Source organism: Mirounga angustirostris, unplaced genomic scaffold (genome assembly GCF_029215605.1).
Source record: "Mirounga angustirostris isolate CCGP_5_RB_7025 unplaced genomic scaffold, mMirAng1.0.hap1 SCAF_12, whole genome shotgun sequence".
NCBI classification, from domain to species: Eukaryota; Metazoa; Chordata; class Mammalia; order Carnivora; family Phocidae; genus Mirounga; species Mirounga angustirostris.
Window position 1 is genome coordinate 36,858,599 of NW_026991720.1, and position 19,387 is coordinate 36,877,985.

The following is a 19,387-nucleotide window of genomic DNA, read 5'->3' on the forward strand; positions in this document are numbered from 1 at the left end:
CCAGGAGCCTGGGGCTGTGAATTTGTGGGTATGACTTCTCTAGCCTCAAGTTCCCATTCATCTTTCAGTACCTCTGCACCTACAGTCTTGTTAGAAAAATTATGCTTTATTTTTCCCATCTGTTCTCCAAGTTTGGAGATTTTGATCTGACAGTTTAAAAAACTAATCGTTTATTTTCCTAAAACACTGTGTGGGGAAAAATGGGTATAATTTATAAGTTTTATAAATGGAAGTGTTCCATTTAAGTTGATTTGAATTTGTAGATACTTGAAATGAATTCTTTGTTATATCAAGTAAAGGCAGACATGTATACAAGTCAGCATTACTTGATATGGGGAGGTCAAGGCATCTATGAGTTTGCTTCCTTTCAGTAAGAAAACTCAAAAAAAAAATTATTTTATTAACTTAAAAGTTTTTATTAGAGTAACCAGAATTCTCAGAGGCCAGTTCACTGTGTAAACGTTAATTTCCAATACTCAAAGTGTCTGGAATGTTTAAAGGCACTTTTCCAAGTGTTTGACGTACATTAACTCCATTGTTCCTCAGAACATTTCATAAGGTAGGTCCCTTCCTGAAGGCCGCACAACTGCAGAATGGCAGGGCTGGGATTTGAACCCTGGCAGTTTGCTCTGGAGTCTTTTCTCTCTCTCTCTTTTTTTAAGGATTTTATTTATTTATTTGATAGAGAGAGACACAGTGAGAGAGGGAACACAAGCAGGGGGAGTGGGAGAGGGAGAAGCAGGCTTCCCGCAGAGCAGGGAGCCCGATGCGGGGCTGGATCCCAGGACCCTGGGATCATGACTTGAGCCGAAGGCAGGCGCTTAACGACTGAGCCACCCAGGAGCCCCTGGAGTCTTTTCTCTTAACCACTATGCTGTGAAATCACAGTGTTTCTAGTTTTCTTTTTCTTCCTCACCCACATAACAGTTTCTCATTTGCTTGGTCACTAGTCTCACATTTAGTGAGACCTGCTATCAATTAGGTGTTGTTGTCAAGGATATTTCCTGTCCTTAAAAACCTCAGCCTGGCGGGAGATAGATATATAAACCACAGAGTAAGGAGTTTGGGAGTAGAAGGGACAGATCCACTCTGTGTGTGTGTGTGTGGGGGGTGTGGGTGTGGATGTGGATGTGGGTGTGTGTGAATCTCAGGAAAGGCCTCAGAACATCAGCATTTAAAGGAAGGATGAAGGATAAGCAGGGTAGAAGGGTAGGGAATGAACTACAGATCTATTTGAGGGCAAAAGGAAAAATGATTATAGCTGCCAGTGTGGGAAAGGCAAAAAAGTTATGGTTGGATAGTGAGGTATTTGAGTTAAAAAAATACCAAGGGAGAGGGGTTCTGAGGGATTTCATTGTGTGGAAAATCATAACAACAATAAATATCAAATTCAACTGAGAGAATTGCTTTGGAAAGTTGGCACTGGGTCATGACTTTTCTAGGGCTGATTGGTAGCCTTTGTAATAAGCTATTTTATTGGTGCCATTTGTCTTTTGACATAAAAGTACTTGATGCTAAGCAACCGTGTGTAAAAATCAAGCCTCTCTTCTTTATAGCAGATATTTCACCCCTCTGGGGACCAGAGCTGTGGCGTAGGCAGGGTCACCATCATCTTGATTCAGAAGACATTTTGAGGGTGATATTACGGATGAATTTCTTAACTAGCATGTGAAATATATAGTAAACCTTCAACTGGGAGAGTGGAGTTGAATTTATACTGAAGGACCGTCTGCCTGTGATAGAATTGCTTGTTAATTCTGAGTAGATGACATTTTCTGGTGGGTTGTTGACTATAATTCTCATCTTTAGAAGTGGTGCCAAAACTGGAGATCTCACTGTGTGGGTCACCCGCCCTGTCCTTTCGTAACACACCCAGACTGGTTCCCAGGAGACTCTTACAAATAGATGAATGGCTGTTCCATAGAAACCCGTTAGTATTGCTTTGTTCACTTGGTTATTTAAGTCTGAATTCAAACATCAGAGTTCGGTATATAAACCATTCTTTAAGGGTGGAATTTATTTTAAATGCTTCCCTTAGCCCTGATCACATGTGGAAGAGAGAGACAGAGACAGAGAGAGGAAGAGAGAAGGAGGGAGGGAGGAAGAAATCACTAGCTTTCACTAATCACAATTTCTGACCTCCTCTTTGCCTTGGGTAAACATTTGAATGTCTACTATGTGCTGGGCCTGGTGATATGGGAGTGAAGGTGGTGGGGTTCTTGAATTTACTGAGCTCTGATTGTAATGAGGAGAGAGAGATGTGAACAAGTAATTCCATTGCACTTTTATATATGCAATCCTGGATGTAGAGTGGGAGTCCAGAGGAGGGAATAGCTATCTCTTTTTTGTGGCAAGGCTTTCCCAGTGGATGGGGGCAAAGATGGGGCCCTTGGTCTGAATCCTAAGAAAGAAGCAGTTCTTCAGGCGGGCTTGGTAGGGGAAGATGGAGGTGTTCTGAGGCTTATGTAAAATATTGGAGCATTCATGCCCACTTGCCTCTGTTGGATGACAAATTGACTTTGAATAGTTGCTGTGTATCTTCTTCTCAAAAGGAATGGGTAGGGGTGTTTGGGTGGTTCAGTTAGTTGAGAGTCTGACTCTTGGTTTTAGCTCAGGTCATGATCTCAGGGTCCTGAGATTGAGCCCCATCTGGGCTCCCGGCTCAGCAGGGAGTCTGCTTGTCCCTCTCCCTCCACCTCTGCTCCTCCCCCAGTTCATGCTCTCTCTCTCTCTCTCTCTCTAAAATAAATAAATCTTAAACAAAAAAACCCCAAAGGGAATGGATAGCCTGGTATACTGTGTTAACCCAGGGTCCATATGCATTTCAATCCTACATTGAATCTTACAGGAGTGCCCAAGATCTTTTTTTTTTTTTTTAAATCTTTTTTTTTTTTTTTTTTTTAAGATTTTATTTATTTGTCTGAGACAGAGAGAATGAGAGAGACAGAGAGCACAGGCTCCCTGCGGAGCAGGGAGCCCGATGCGGGACTCGATCCCGGGACTCCAGGATCATGACCTGAGCCGAAGGCAGTCGCTTAACCAACTGAGCCACCCAGGCGCCCAGGAGTGCCCAAGATCTTAAAAGAGCTTGCTGTAGATAGGTAGAGCAAAGAGCACTCTCTAGTTAGATAACTAACTTATCTTTGGGTAGAATTATGTGTAATTTTTTCCTTGGAGATATGTAATTTTAACAATTGCTTTACATAGTTACTAATACCTGAATTGTAACTATACGAAAACATTTGAAATGCTTCATGCATAATGTTCCTTATTCACAGTTGGAAGGAGGTATGATATTTGGCATATGTAGGCTTGAAACACAGCTCATTTTCATTGCCAGAATTTATTTTTGTTAAACTATTTCGTGGAGTCTAAAAATAAAGATATGGTTGTAAAATTATAATAGCCTAGAATTAAAAGGATAAAGTACTATTTGTGAGTCCTTGTTTTGCAAATATTTATCAGTGTTTAATTTGTGCAGTAATTCCACAAAAATAAAACCTGTTTATTATTTTTTCATTGATTCTTGATTTTATATCTTGCCTATAGTCATGTCAGTGGTAATGTATTAATCGGCTTCAATACCACCAACTATATTTCTAAGTTTGAGTGAAGGGGTGGTTTTGTCTTCTGCTGTGTCTATCTAGCCAGTTGTCTGTTCAGTTGTATCTATGACTTTCCTTTGACCCACATGTTATGGGGTTTCTGGGCCAATTCATACTTGGTTGATTTGAAAGGCAAGTTTTTCTGATTGATGTAAGGTCTATGAACCTAAAAGAAAGTAGTGTTTGTTCATGAATTCAGTCAATCCATCTATCAGTTTTAATGAATGCCCACCATGAGCTATGATAGTTGCTTAGTGGTGAACAGAACTATCCCCTTTCTTGACCTCATGGAACTTAGAGTGAAGTATTGCAGGCAGGCATTGAATGAGTCAACAAACAAGTCAGTACATAGTTATCAATTGTGTTTAGGAATACAATAAACTATTTTTTTCTCGTTAAAGAGAATAAGGGGCTACTGTGGACGAGAGGCATGTGTGTGGTGGGTCCTACTATAGATCTGGTTATCAGGGCCAGTGTCTGCTATTTCTGTGGACTGTTATTTATTTGCCCTTCTAGGCTGTAAATGGTGATAGTAAGTTTTAGAAATTTAAATATGCACTTTTTTTTTTTTTTTAGGTGTTATGAAGTGTTTCTTGGTCTATTTAAAGTTCAGTCTGTGTTAATTTGGATCTAGTATTTTTCTTATTTCAAATTGTGTGATATATGCATACATATGTGTATATTAAACTCATTCATCACTAAAGGAAATTACATAGGATTATATATATAATTTAATTATAATATATATGTAATTTATAGAATAAAAATGTACAATTTCCTTTAACAGTTGAATATTTTCAGAGAATTTGAGCAGAGGGATGTAGGTTATCTTTCTGTTTTTTAGTGCTTATGCCTTTTAATTTTGGCATTTCCTCACATTCAAGTCATTTCTAATAATTGTGCAGTATGGAAACATTTGAGATGCAGGGTGGAAGAAGAGAAAATATTTCCTGAGAGAGCATACTATTTGTATGGAGTATTTAAAGCCCTGTTACATAACAAAATTTCAGTGCTGAAGGCTGCAGTGGAATCCCTTGAACTTCACTGAGGCATTTCTGCTTTGCTGTGGGCAGCCTTCTGGTGTCCTAAACTCTGTGTTCGGACTGGGGCTTACTCTGGCTGGCATTCTGACATTCTGTGTTGCCTCCTGCATCTCAGCCCGATGCAGGAAGTTGTGAATAAGCTGTTCTCAGCTTAGGTGGTACCAACTGGCCTTGAATTAATAGGACCAGAAGTTTTGAAAAAGTTCTGTCTGTGCTTTTGCTTGTGTGATGACTACAAACAGTACTACCAACTGAGAATTGCAAAGGTATGTGTGACTAAGCTTTCGCTATAAAAATAATGTTCAAAACATACAGTCTACAGAAGGCTCACAGAACAACCTGAATCCTCATCCCTTTACCTAGAGCTTTTCAAACCTTCTAGTATGTTTAGACCTTTCCCAGTTTGTAGAACCAATCCTTTTCCCAGCCAAGGAAGTTTAAGAATCCTTAATTTGATGGTTTGATGACTTAATACCAGAAGTCTTCTACTACATGTTCTTTTGTGATTGATTACTCAGGTTCTATTCACTCAGCCTTTTCTCTTTTCCTTTGGACAAGAATTTGCTCCAGTTGTGGTCACCAGGTCCTGGGTTCCATTCCCATGCCCTGCCTCGGTGCACTCCATCTGATCGGTATTTCATTTATTCTGTATTGGTGCCCTGCTTTCTATAGACACTCACCCCCACACCCCAGGACTGAATCCTGCCCTTGAGACCCTGCTACTCTGCCTCCTTTACACAGACTACTTGCTTATCTGTTGTGACACCAGTTGACTTTCTGTTCTTACATTCCCAGTGCTGTGCCCTGTGATCCATTGCTGGAATGCCCAGTTGCTCGCCTCTGTGCTGTCTTGGCTTATGTCTTTCTTGATCTTCTCACTGGGAACTTTACTAATCAGCTACATCTTAGTCTTTGGGTTTGGCCAACACCAAATCTCACTCACTCTGGAGTACCTCATTGACATTTAATATTGTCTTGGCTACTAAGTAGAATTCAAAAGCATTAGAACTCCTTGTGTCTGAATAAACATTTATTGAGCACCAACTGTATAAAGGCAATGCTTTGTGTTGTGACAAAGAGGCAAGTGAGACCTGATCTCAATTTCTAGAGCCACGTAATCAGTTGAGAGAACAAAATTAGTACACGATACATAATGTGTTAAAGGATGCCCCCCTCCCCCAGTTACACACACACAGACATAATTTTATTTAATTGTAGAACTTGCTCAGAGAGACCTAATTATACCCATGCCTTTTCACTTCTGGATACACCTAAATTCGTGAAACTTGATTATTCAGTCTTCTTCAGGGAATTTGGTGAAATATTTTTGTTTCATGGTTTGTTTCTTAAAATTTCTTGCATTTATTTTGTCCCTCTCTCCTTCAGTGAACTTAATAAAAGTATTTCAAGTTATTATGCATGTTTTAGAAAGAATGAAGCTGTTTGTTGGTGGGGTTATCACCGGAACAATTAGGAGAAAAAAGACTTCTGTGAAATATTTGCTGAATTCTTTATTCATAGGATTCATGGAGCCAAATAATTTCAAGAAATGTCTTGGGTCGCTTAATAATATATTCTGTCTCTTAAGAGATTAAAATGTTGGGTTTTGGGACACCTGGGTGGTTCAGTTGGTTAAGCATCTGACTCTTTGATTTTGACTCAGGTCATGATCTCAGGGTTGGGAGTTGATCCACTGGGTGTGGAGCCTGCCTAAGATTCTCTCTCTCCCTCTCCCCGTGTCCCTCCCCGCCTCCCTCTCTAAAATAAGTAAATGAATTAATTAATTAATGAATGTTGGGGTTTGACTCCCTTTTGTCTCCTATTCACTGTATCTCCTTTGATTTTAAAGTGAATCTAAACTAAATATTTCTTAAAGCAGTTGAAATCCCTTACCTTCCCACATTTCTTTCCTTGTAAACCTTTTATATTCCTTTAGGAACTGCAAAGTCTTTGTCCATTTCTAGTAATTCAGCATTATTTTCTTACCTTATTGTATTGCCTTCTTTGACTCCAACTTGTCCTTGTTCTGTATAAAATAAGCCTAACTTCTGCCATATACGATCGGAAGGCTGATCAATAGTAAGTAGAGGGATTTTTTTTTTTTTCAGGACTGCAAATCATTCTTTTGCTGTGAAAAGTTCATAATACAGTTCCTGTTAAGATCACTGAAATACACTGTTAAGAGTTGGTTCTTTTTCAGTTATAGAACTTTCTTTGTTGCTGATTCTACCATTTTCTATCATATACATTTTTTATTTTAATTTTAATTCAGTTAATTAACACATAATGTATTATTCATTTCAGAGTATCATATACATTTTTAAATCCCTATATATGTTTTATTTTAATAGACAATTGTCATGTTTCTGTCTTTCAAGTTAGCTACAACTAAGCTGGTGTAATTTGCAAAGTGTCCTTTTCTAAGTTGTAGTACTGATAAAGATTAGAGATTCTCCAGGTGTAAACTCAAAATCTTTGGAAGTTGTTTTGACTTAAAATTATCTGCATTTGATAAGGTTTTCAGGTGAGGAGGAATGGGCCTTGCTGAAATGCAGTTTTCTCATATTTCCCTTCATCTATATAGCTTGTCACTGTGTCACAAAAGAAAATTCCCTGTGGCTCATTCCTGAGCTTTGACCTGATAATATTGCTTTTTTTTTTTCTCCTTGTGATGACCATTAATTTAACCTACAACAGACCAGTGTTACTGAAGTAAGGAGCAGATTATTTTAGTGGAAGTAAATGAATTATAGTTTTTTAAAATAGAAAGATGGCATGAATATGCTTTTGAAAGAAACTGTTGATGTGTATTTTTATATAAATATTTTCCAGTCAGTTGCCAGTATTTCAGTATGTTTTTCTACTTACTTCACGTAAATGAAATAGTCTTATAATATCTAGGCTCAGTATGTTTTTCTGAGATAGAAACTAAATTTACAATTTTTAAATTTCAGCAATAACCAGGGCGCCTGGGTGGTTCATTTGGTTAAGCATCTGCCATCTGCCTTCGGCTCAGGTCATGATCTCAGGGTCCTGGGATGCTCAGCAGGGAGTCTCCTTCTCTCGCTCCCCTCTGCTCTTCCCCCTGCCCCTCCCCTGCACATATTCTCTCTCTAATGAATAGAAATAAAATCTTTAAAAATTTTTAAACAATAACCATTTTAGACAGTTTTGTGTTTTTTCTTTGATTTTCCCTTATATTTCTGGAAGCTGTTAATTTTTTTTTGTTAAGGCAAGCTTTATAAAGCTAATTTCATACTAGGTGGCCATTGGACATTCTGTTCTTTAAAAATTAGGATCAAAATCACTGTTTTTTTTGCACTAGTCTTTGAGGTGATGTATTACAGTAATAAGAGTTTCCTTACAGAATGGTAGTTTTGCTTATACCATGTTTCTCATTTAAAAGAAACAACATCTTTGCAGACTATCAGCTCTACTGCAGTGATGTTTAAAACAGGTTAAACAGATTTGCTTCTTAGAATTATTGGTGCACATGAATCAGCCAGGAGGGCAGTCACCACCACAGTCCAGAGTGGTAATATTAATATGTTTTTCTCCTCTTTTGAAATGTACGATGACTTTTAATTTAACCAGCAATATTAAGTAGTAGGTTATTTCTCTGAAGATTAATGACAGTTGTAGACCAGCTTAAGTGATACTTTTAACAAGTTAGTTGCCCTGAGAGAATTCATTACGGTGTTAGTAAGAACAGTGGTTTGTGGGGAGTAGGAGGTGGAGGGGGCATTGGGAGAAAGCACAGATGATAAGAACCACTTAATGTTTATTAAGATCTGTGACCAGTAAGCAACTCCTGGATAATACTGTACCCACTTATGTCCTTTGAAGCAACAGTGTAACTATCTGCCTATTTAAGAATGCAGGAACATACTTTCACCACATTCAGGTTACTTTCTTTTCTGTCTTCCCGTTGTAATTATCTCCACAAGTGCCCAAATCTTCCATAATAATGCCTATATGGGAAAGATAGGAACGGTAAATCCTTTGTCATTAACCTGGAGTTTGATTCCTCAGGACACCTTGAGTTTCTAGGCTGGTAGGGATTTCAGCATTCTGTTCCACCTTCTCCCAAATGCCCATTGAGGAGAGCACAGCACCTCTCTGACATCCTGAGGTTTGCAGGGTGTGTGTGTGTGTGTGTAATTTATTGGTACCCAGAGCCTGCTGTCTGTGCATTTTATTCCGAAGGAGGCCAGTGCAATTTCAAAACTGGAATAGTGATTATGGCTTTCGGATCCAGCGTTGCCTGTCGGACATGTTAAAAAAGAAAGGCAGGGAAGTTTAATGCAAATCATGGTCTCTTTGAGGCAGGGTCATCTTGAGCTGTTTCACAGTGCAATAACCTTTGGAGAAACTGTTTTTTTTTTTTTTTTTTCACTTGGAGTGCTTGCAGATGTTGTTTTGAAGAGACTTGATGCTTGGGGCCCAAAGTCCTTAGGCAGGTGCAAGGACACGTGGGAGTGCAGTTCTTCCCGTTGAGGTAGACAGAGGCCGTCACTTCTTTGGCTTGAGTTCTCTGAACTTTGACATCAAAAGAGCGCACATGTCAGATCTGCAGAGGGCTGTTTTGTAGGCACGTAATTGGATTTCAACATCTTTATCTGTTGGAAAGTGTAAAATACCTCAGAGGGTTGTTGTAGGGATGAAGAAATAAAATGTGAACCCCCTAAAATAATGCTTCATACATGGTAGGCAATAAATGTTCATTTATTTCCTCACAGAAGACAGACCAGTGTGGTATGTATACTCCGTTGGTGGATGAAGGTGAGGCACAGAGTGAATATTTATAGTGTGTTAGGCAAGAAATAGTTCATGCAGTCCCTAGCATCTTCATTTATCACTGTTCCTGCACAACCAGCCTTGGTGAGGGTGTGGTGTTAGCAGAGCTGAGAGTGGGCCTTGACTCTATTCATGACACAGGAAAACCTTTAATAGTTTGCTTGTGGAGTGCTCACCTGAATGTGTGGTGGTTTTGTGAGTCAGTGAGAACATCACACCTAGGACAGAATGCAGTGTGGCTTGCTGATGTGGTCAAAAGGGGAGACAGACTGATTCGATTGCTCCAATGATACTCCAGAAGAGAAAACGAGTTTATAAAATGGGCTACACAAGTTTGTTGCTTTTCAGTTCTTGATGCCTTCAGAAGGCACAGGGAAGATTCTGGGTGTCATGTATGGACTATACCATTCATTTCAGACCTCAGTAGCACGTGCGTTGTTAACTGGGGGGGCTTAAATGGGTACAGTCTTCTTCTCCAGGTAAAGAAAGACCTGAGAAATACCCTTGTGAATCTCTTCTGCTTTCTTCAGGGCTGGAGGGTTGGCGGGAGTGGAGATTGATTGTCTTATTGATCATCTGTAGCACAGGTGTTCTTAAATTCAACAAATCTAATCTGTGGCTCTGGAAAGGAAGAAAAGTGATGGGTCTGTAGTCCAAAGATCAACCTTCTAGAGTAGCCCTGTCCAATATGTCAGTCCCACATATTATTTTAAATTTACCAGTAGGCACACTAAAAACTTACAAAAGTAATAAAAGTAAAAAAGGTGAAATTAATTCTGGTAATATTTTATTTAACTCAATATTTCCTCAAAATAGATCCTTTGAATATGTAACAGCATAAAAATTGAGATGTTATATATTCTTGTTTTTAGAAGAAAATTCAGAATCCAATGTGTCTTTTACATTGACAACATATATAACAAGCACTATTGAGTACTTACCAAGTATCACTGTAAGGTCTTTATTATTATTTTATTTTATTTAAATTCAAGTTAACATATAGTGTAGTATTGGTTTCAGGAGTAGAATTTAGTGATTCATCACTTCCATATAACACCCAGTGCTCATCCCAGCAAGTGCCCTCCTTAATCCCCATCACCCATCTAGCCCATCCCCCCATCCACCTCCCCTCCAGCAGCCCTTCTCTGTAGTTAAGAGCCTCTTATGTTAAGCTCTTTAAATGGATTACTTTGTTTAATCCATTCAGTTACCCTAAGTGGTAGATACTACTATTATTCCCATTTTATAGATGAGGAAACTGGGACAGAGAGGTTAAGGAATCTTCCTAAGATGACAGAGCAACTCACTGGCAGAGCTAGGGGAGTCTCAGGCCATCCAGCTCCAGAATGGGTGATGTTAACCATTAGGGTATCCTGCCTGTATTAACATCATCCCTTGAGGTGGCGCCTGGGTGGCTCAGTCGTTAAGCGTCTGCCTTCGGCTCAGGTCATGATCCTGGGGTCCTGGGATCGAGCCCCGCATCGGGCTCCCTGCTCTGCGGAAAGCCTGCTTCTCCCTCTCCCACTCCCCCTGCTTGTGTTCTCTCTGTCAAATAAATAAACAAAATCTTTTAAAAAAAAAAAAGAAAAAAAAAAACACATCATCCCTTGAGGTAGGAAAATGAATGGGTGGAAATTTGCCATTGAAAAGAGGGATCAGCACTGGAAACTGACATCATCTAAATTGGCATCTTGGAACCCAAAAGACGAAATAGCTTATCACAGTCCTGGTGTGGTGAACTGCCTTCACAAAATGTAGAACTGAGAATCCTGAGGGTTTCCTCTTTACTTTTCTGACTTTTCTTCCTTCTTGCAAAGGGTTTAGCATGCATTGTTAACTCACTGAAATTGTGTCCTTTCCTGATTTTTTTTTTTTTTTTTCCTCCAGGGGTGGTGGGGGTCGGGGTGGAGTATTCCAATCCTCCTGAGTGCTTTTGCTTTTCTTTTCCTGGTGCTATTGACCATGTAAACTGTGACAAAACCCCATTATAATCTTTGAATACTATTTAATTCCCCTGCATGTGCTTCACAGTTAACATTTAATGAGCTTGGGCAGGATGGCCTGGGCTCAGCATAAACCGTGTCAAGATCAGTTAGATGTGACTTTGGATCTGGGTTTTATTGACATTTTACATGCCAAAGTTGATTTGGGAAATTGCATCTGTTAACCACATCCTTATTTCTGATTCTAATGGGGAAGCTGACATTTGCCAGAGTTTTAGCAACCACTGTTTTAACAAGAGGCACCTCTGTCTTTGAAACTGCTCTGTCCCCACAGCCTTGAGTTTTTGCCTGGTGAGGAGAAGTAACGATTCAACAACTATTGAATGAATGAATTTTGGTGCTTTAAGTTCTATTTTTTTTTTTTTAGTTCTGTTTTATTGACTCTCATGTTGTAGAGAACACAACTTCTCTCAAACTTCCAACACAAAACTGTAATTTTCAAAATAAAGAAAAAGGAAAGAGAGAGATAGGCAAGAGAAACATTAACTGAAGCATTACTAATAGTCCCCATATCTAAAAGGGCATTAGCTATGGTGTGTTAGTTTTTCTTGAGTTCACTTTCTGCCCAAATTTATTATAGAAACTTGAACATCTATATATACGAAGGTAGTATAAAATACCTGCATGTATTTTCTGAACTTGAGGAATTCTACACATTTTGTCAATCTTAATTATCCTTTTTCCCCCCTCTTTCTGAAGAATTGTAAGTTAAATCCTAGATAGGATGTTATATTGCCTCAAAATTCTTCAGTATGCATTTCTAACTGAGAAGGACTAGTTTTTAAAAAGTAATTATCATTTAATCATTACACCTAACATAATGGACAGTATTTTCAAAAGTTAATATTAACAGCCAGTCCATATTTCTGGCAATCTCAAGGATGTGCTTCTGTTCCAGTTTAAGATCTAAACAGAGTTCACATTTTGCAGTGATTATTGGGTCTCTTAAGTTTTTTACTTATTATTGTCCTTCCCTCCCCTGCTGCTGTTTTTTCCCCCCACTCATGCCATTGACTTGTTGACATGATGAGCTCATTTGTATGCTCAGATGTGCCATACTGCTTGGTTTTCGCTTGGTGGACACTATTACTTGCTCCTCTAGAACCTGTAAATTGGATCTTCCATCCAGAGATGTGATTAGATTCAGGCTTGTTTTGTTTCTTTACTCCTTTGGCAAAAATAACTCATTGGTGGCACTGTTGACTTTTACCTTCCTTCGACAAGGACCTGATGTCTGGAGGTCGCTCTTTCAGCAGATCTACTCAAGATACGTAGGTCAGGAGGTTTCCTGCTGCACTGATATTAGGCTCAGTCACTGACCAATGGAATCAAATCAGATGTGATACAAGTACCCTTGGGCTAGCCCTCTTGTATCTCTGCAGTCACCATCAGAAAAGCTTCCCTTGTTTTGCTGCCCCTTCAGATTGGGCCCCAGAAGAAATAATCTGTGGAACAGACCTAAATCTACTCCACAGTGAGGACCCAAGCCCAGACCAGACAGGCAACAGTACCCAGAACACTCTCAGCCACTTTGATCCCTGTGTCTTTTTCGCACACCCCATCAGTCTTTGATCAGGTATGGAATTTTAATCTCTAAGCTTGTTTATTGATTTCTGAAGGGTTTTTGAAATTGCTCTGTGAGCATCCTGATGGCTTGATTACATGTAAGCATTTGGGGGTTAAGAGGGAGCCATGAAGTATTTCTTTAAATGTTACCATATTAGATCTCTTCCATTTGTGGAGAAAAGATTGGAAGAAAGCTTTGTGGTAATATCTACATGGTCATTTCTGAATGGAAATTTCAAAATGGAGATTGAGAAGTATTTTTTTCATGGTATAGGATATGAGTAAGAGCACTGGTTTGGAGTAAGGCAGCCTGGCTTTAGATCGCTGTCTGACCACTTCCTAGTTCTACAGCTTTATCAAGTTACTCATGCCCTTTACAGTTTAGCTTTTTCATTTTCTAAAGTGCAGATGGTAATAATACATATTTCTTAGGTTATCACTTGAAGTGATAGTGGTGAAATGCCCAGCGCAAAGCCTGCCACACATGGGAAATTTTGAGTAAGTGATAGAATAATATGGTAGCAAATCATGTCCCTGGAATTTGGCATTCAATCTGAATCTGTTACTTCACTCTGTGCAGATAGAAAGGGGGGGTTCTCTAAGAAAGCGAGGGTTTTCTTTCATTTTCATTATTCAGGTCTTAAAATTTCCTGCACTGGTTTATTTGTGGGACATGAAGAAAACATTTTCTTAGCCCACAGCATCATGTGACTGTTTCTTATTGCTTGTCAGCAGTGTGAAACCTGAGGAAAGTGTGTTAACTCAGGGTCTAGTACAACTGTTCAGCAAAGCTAAGCAGACTTTATTTAAAGAAAGTGCTTGTTCTCTTTTTCTGGACATACAACTCCTGAGAACCGTGCATCACACTGTTAAGTAGTGGCTTTGGGATGTTTTCCATTTAAATGAATTTTCCAGCCAGTTGAAAGTTAATCTCTCCAAATGCTAAACTTTAAAATATTTTCATAGCTTCTGATACAAATTTTACTAAAAGTATAAGAGCCTTAAGCAGAGACAATTTAAACATCTCTAACTTTTTCTTCATGACTGCATCAGTCAGCTATTGCTATATAACAAACAATCCCATAACTCAATGGCTTAAAATAATTTTTATTCATTTTCATTCTCCGGGATGCTGATAGGCTGGGAGTGAGTGTCCTAGGCAATGTTGCCTGCCTGTCTGGTCTGGGCTTGGGTCCTCACTGTGGAGTAGATTTAGGTCTGTTCCACAAATATTTCTTCTGGAGCCCAGTCTGAAGGGGCAGCAAACCAAGGGAAGCTTTACTGACTGCTGAGATACAGGAGGGCTAGCCCAAGGGTACTTGTATCACATCTGACTTGATTCCATTGGTTAAAATAAGTCAGTGACTGAGCCTGACATCTGTGGATCTGGGAAGTATACCTCTTTCATGAAGGTGGAGAGGGAAAAAGTTTGCCCAATAGTAATCTAATTTATCCTAATAACCAGGGTCATTGGTATGATTATCTAACATGGTTTGATGTTACATACAGATATTGTTTTACCTTTGAAAACCCTGCCATTAACCCTGCCTTTCATCCTGCTTGTTCTGTACACAGATAACCAAGTTTTTTAAGAATCATGTTTAGGTAAGGAGAAATAAATTTTACATGAGGATTTAAGGCCTTCTTCTGGGAAGTGAGGCATTTTTATGGCTATTTTGGATACTTGGTAACCTTTTTTCTTTACTTTTCTCTGCACAGTTTGTCTCAGAAAGGATCCCCAGTATTACTAGGCATTTGACTTCTGGGAGTAAGGGGTTAACTCAGCATGTAAAGGTAAAACTCTAGGAAACAGAGGTTGATTCAATTTGTTATAGCAACTGGGTCATGTACTACACTAGTAACTCTAGAATTTTCAGATTCTAATCTTTTATCTTCAACAAACTCACAGAACTTCGAGTGTCAAGTTGCCTAAACTCTGGGTGCTTGTAAATGAAGCCAGTGGAGATGATAGATGTGAAAGCCTGAGGCAATTGTGGTGGTATTCACAAACCAAATAAAATTATTTTCAAATACTTTAAAATTTTATTAATATAAAATTCTAATTCCTAATCCATAATCATTCTACCTAAGCTGCACTGAAATTTACCTTAGTGCAGTTGATGGAGAAAGGGTTTATTAAAAAGATCAGTGTTATGAACCTACTAAAAAATAGTACACTATAAAAATTAGAACATTTATTTTGGGGGATATAATCAATGCTAATTATAATTAGAGCTAATATGAAGTGTGCTTACTCTATTCACAAAGTACACCCAGTGGACTTTGAATTGACAATTTCCATAATGAACTGAAAGTAATAAAGTGGTTTTTGTTTAAGTATGTTTTACAATAAATGATATTTCCTTAATTCAAATTTATTTCTTACTAAATCACATGAGTAGGATTTTTACCATGTTTACAAAATTACATATTTTCCAGATGCATGAAAGGCACTGCTGATCTCAGATAGTAGCTTTTAATATGAAGTGTCTCAGCAAGTGATATGGTGGTTAGTATTTTTCTCTCCCTTCTTTTTTTTTTAATATAGAACCTTAAATGTAGTAAAAATGTAATCTAAGTAGGAGAGAGAAGTGGAGTTGCCACTATCCCTAAGTGCCCCTCCATCTCCATTAGTTAAGTGTTTCATTTAACCATACATTCGATGTAGGATTTTCCAGTTTCTTACAGGAAGAGGAACAAATTTTGCAATAAACTATAATCACGATGTTTGATTTGATGAGAAATGCCAGCCCATTGAGGGATTTCCAGTTCTATCATTTCCCAGTCTAGGGGGAGAAAAAAGTAGATTTCATACCAGAGAGCCCACCACCGCTATTTCTTTCTACCCATTCTTCCATTCCCTTTGACTTTCCTGTGGAATTATCAACTCCCTACCTGGAGTGTTCTTTGATCTTCCAGACCACAGATGAGGGTGTAGTGGTGACTCTTATTTCTACTACTGATACTACTGTAATTTATGAGAATTTCAGGGTCAAACATTATGTATTTTTTCCTTAAGTAGGCTCCACACCCAGTGTGGGTCCCAGTGTGGGGCTTGAACTCATGACTCTGAGATCCTGAGATTGAGACCTCAGCTGAAATTAAGAGTTGGACATTTAGGGCGCCTGGGTGGCTCAGTTGGTTAAGCGACTGCCTTCGGCTCAGGTCATGATCCTGGAGTCCCGGGATCGAGTCCCGCATCGGGCTCCCTGCTCGGCGGGGAGTCTGCTTCTCCCTCTGACCCTCCTCCCTCTCATGCTCTCTGTCTCTCATTCTCTCTGTCTCAAATAAATAAATAAAATCTTAAAAAAAAAAAAAAGAGTTGGACATTTAACCAACTGAGTCACCCAGGTGCCCCAAACATTATGTATTGGAGATCTTACAAAGCATGGTGTCCTTAGCCCGGATGTCCTCTCACTCCGGTCATGAAATACGTTTTTTCAAAGAACTTTTTCATGTTTCAGTATTTCATTACTACTGCTATTATTGCTATTCCTGCTACCATTTATTGTTTATTTCATGCCGGAGACCTGTGGCAAACTCTCCATATATAATCTCATGTAGTTAGCATGACTCTCTCTGCAGTAAGTGTGGCTTTGATACCCATTTGACACATGAGGATTCTGAAGCCCAGAGAGGATCAACAGTTTACCCAGTTTGTCACATGGCTGGTGAGAGAGGGCGCGGGGCTCCAAGCCAAGTATGCTCCCCGTAGAGCCTGTACTCCTCCGTAATCCACCTCCTTCGGCCTTGACATTTTGGACTAAGGTACCTTAGATAGCTTTCCCTCCTTTCATCCTCACATCCCAAGTCCAATTACCGTTTCTTTTTGGTCCCTTAAAGAAAGCAGCCATTCGTTGCTTATTTAATACACATATACTAAACATCAGCTGTGCGAGGAGTGCCTACTATGTTAGGAAACGGAGCTCTAAACACTGGTTTGTTGCTATTACAGTCTACAGAGCATTTGACATAGCTGATGAAATGCATACAATAAGAGAAGGTTAAAAATAAATCTCAAAGAGAACATCAGGATAAAACGACCTCCCTCACAGGGGCTGTCTGGAAGAGTCCCACTTGAGGGTCCTGCTTCCATGTCCTTTCTTTGTCTACCTGGTCTGTTCTGTAGGACATAGTGAATACTCCTGTGGCCACTTTCCATCTCAGACTCCCCCAGAGGACTCTGCCCTCACCCTGAGCCCTGGATGCGGGCCATCCTGATTCATGACCACAATGACCAGCATCTCCTAAAGATTGCGTAGTGTGCAGAATATTTTCACATGGGTTGTCTTGTTTGTTCCTGACAACCCTGACAAGTAGTGGTCATGTGGAAACTGAGTCACGTAGTACAGCTTGCCCACATTCTGTGAAGCTCCTCCAAACCTCACTGCTCCCTTGAATTTTTCCCCTGGACTTCATTCCCCTCTTCTGTGCAGTTCTTCCTGTTTCAGTTCTCGAAGGGGCAGTTCTGGCACCGCCATGCCTCTTCACGTCTCGGCATTTTTGTTAGCAGGAGACCCTCCAGAAACACCCCTCAGCGGTCACTTGTGCCCTTTTAAAAATTCTTTCACGTTGTTGAACACCAGCTAGGACAGTTACTTAAGTTTGCCTTCTCATCTCTTACACCCCATACATCATACAGTGTTAGGTTTTAATGACATAAATATGAATGCTGAAGCCTCACAATACCTTGCGATCTGCGTTCAGCGGCTGGTTTATAGTATTCAGGTGATCGTGTACTTGTGGGGCCTGAGGAAAATGATAGAAGGTGTGTTTTCGGACAGTGGTCATCTCAAACTGTTGGATAGGTTAGTTGTGTGAATATTCCTGGCACCGAGGAACCGTGTTATCTGTGCCTGACAGAGGTGAAAACCAAAGTCTGCCATCAGGTCTGTCTTCCTTTTCGCCAAATGGGAAGTGATGTTCTTGCAGGTCACCTCAAGTGCGTGGCTGATCGTAACCTCTTCTTGAGCAATTGAAACTGGCACCAGAGGGCGCCTGGGTGGCTCAGTTGGTTAAGCGACTGCCTTCGGCTCAGGTCATGATCCTGGAGTCCCGGGATCGAGTCCCACGTCAGGCTCCCTGCTCAGCGGGGAGTCTGCTTCTCCCTCTGACCCTCCTCCCTCTCATGCTCTCTGTCTCTCATTCTCTCTGTCTCAAATAAATAAAAAAATAAAATAAAATAAATAAAAAAATCTTTAAAAAAAAAAAAAAAGAAAAAAACTGGCACCAGAAATCTTCTGAGATGCTGTGACTAAGGGTGCGTCCGGAAGAGAAGTTTCCTGAAATGTCGATTAAACAACAAAGTGGCGGAGAGGCAACATTTCCCTATCGATGTTAGAAAACATCCTAAGTGAAAAGGGATCCTCAAAAAATTTGTTTAAAAAAAAAAACAACACAAAATATTCTCGGTTCCTTTGAGGTTTGTTAACATTTACCCTTTTAAGTAGAGTTGCCAGATTTGGCAAATGAAAGTATAGGACACCCTGTTAAGTTTTAATTTCAGGTAAACAATGAAAAAAAGCTTATATGCAAGTCCGCTCCGTACAATATTGGAGACGTACTTACACTTGAAACTTCTCTGTTATTTTTTCTGAAATCTCCATTTCCCTGGGCATTCTGTATTTTATCTGGAAATCCTGCTTTTAAGAAAGTGTATTGATCCCCATTTAGGTCAGTTAAGAATGTTGGTTTTTTTTAAGTGTAAATAATGTGTATAAAAGCCAGTTGGTCTAACTTTAGCTCTTTTGATACAATTTTAATTAGCTAAGGAAGCATAGGAGTTTAAAAACTGACCTGTCTGAAGTCAATGCAACTAGATTTGATTAAAAATGAAGGTAAAGAATCCTAGAAACAGGAAAGTAGGATTTATAGCTCATATTCAGTCAGTATCTGTTTTTCTTTACCTTCATGTCCCCATTGCTCCTAATTGTGCCTCCTGGAGGCTCTAGAAAATAATGGTGTTGCTAATGAGAGCCAGCCCCTCTTGAGATCAGTTCTGTGCCAGGCACTCTTGCAGGGTTTGTTTTAGTTTATTTAATCATCACAGTAACCTTTTGAGACAGGTACTTTTATGATTTCTGCTTGTTATCAATTAGGAAACTAAAGCACAGAGAAGCTAATTAGCTTAACCAAGGACACATCTCTTCGTCAACCCTTGAAGCATTTTTCTCTTTTGTAGAGAGGAATTTCCACCTCTTTGATTCCTTGTAAGACAAAGTGTCTAGACTCCTTTCTATCCTCATTTACCTCTGGGTTAGCTATGGTTTGTCAGTGCCCTTGGATGTATTACGGTCAAAATTTAAAAGTACATTTTATGTGTAATATAATTTAAAAGCAGAGTACCTTGGGATGTTTTAATGGCCTTTTTACT

General features: G+C 39.4%; 1 protein-coding gene across 7 annotated transcripts in view; it reads left to right on the forward strand.

The window, feature by feature from the left end:
* Positions 1-19,387, forward strand: part of DOCK4 (dedicator of cytokinesis 4) — a 422,159-nt gene that overhangs the window by 95,774 nt on the left and 306,998 nt on the right. The gene's annotated exons all lie outside the window — the stretch shown is intronic.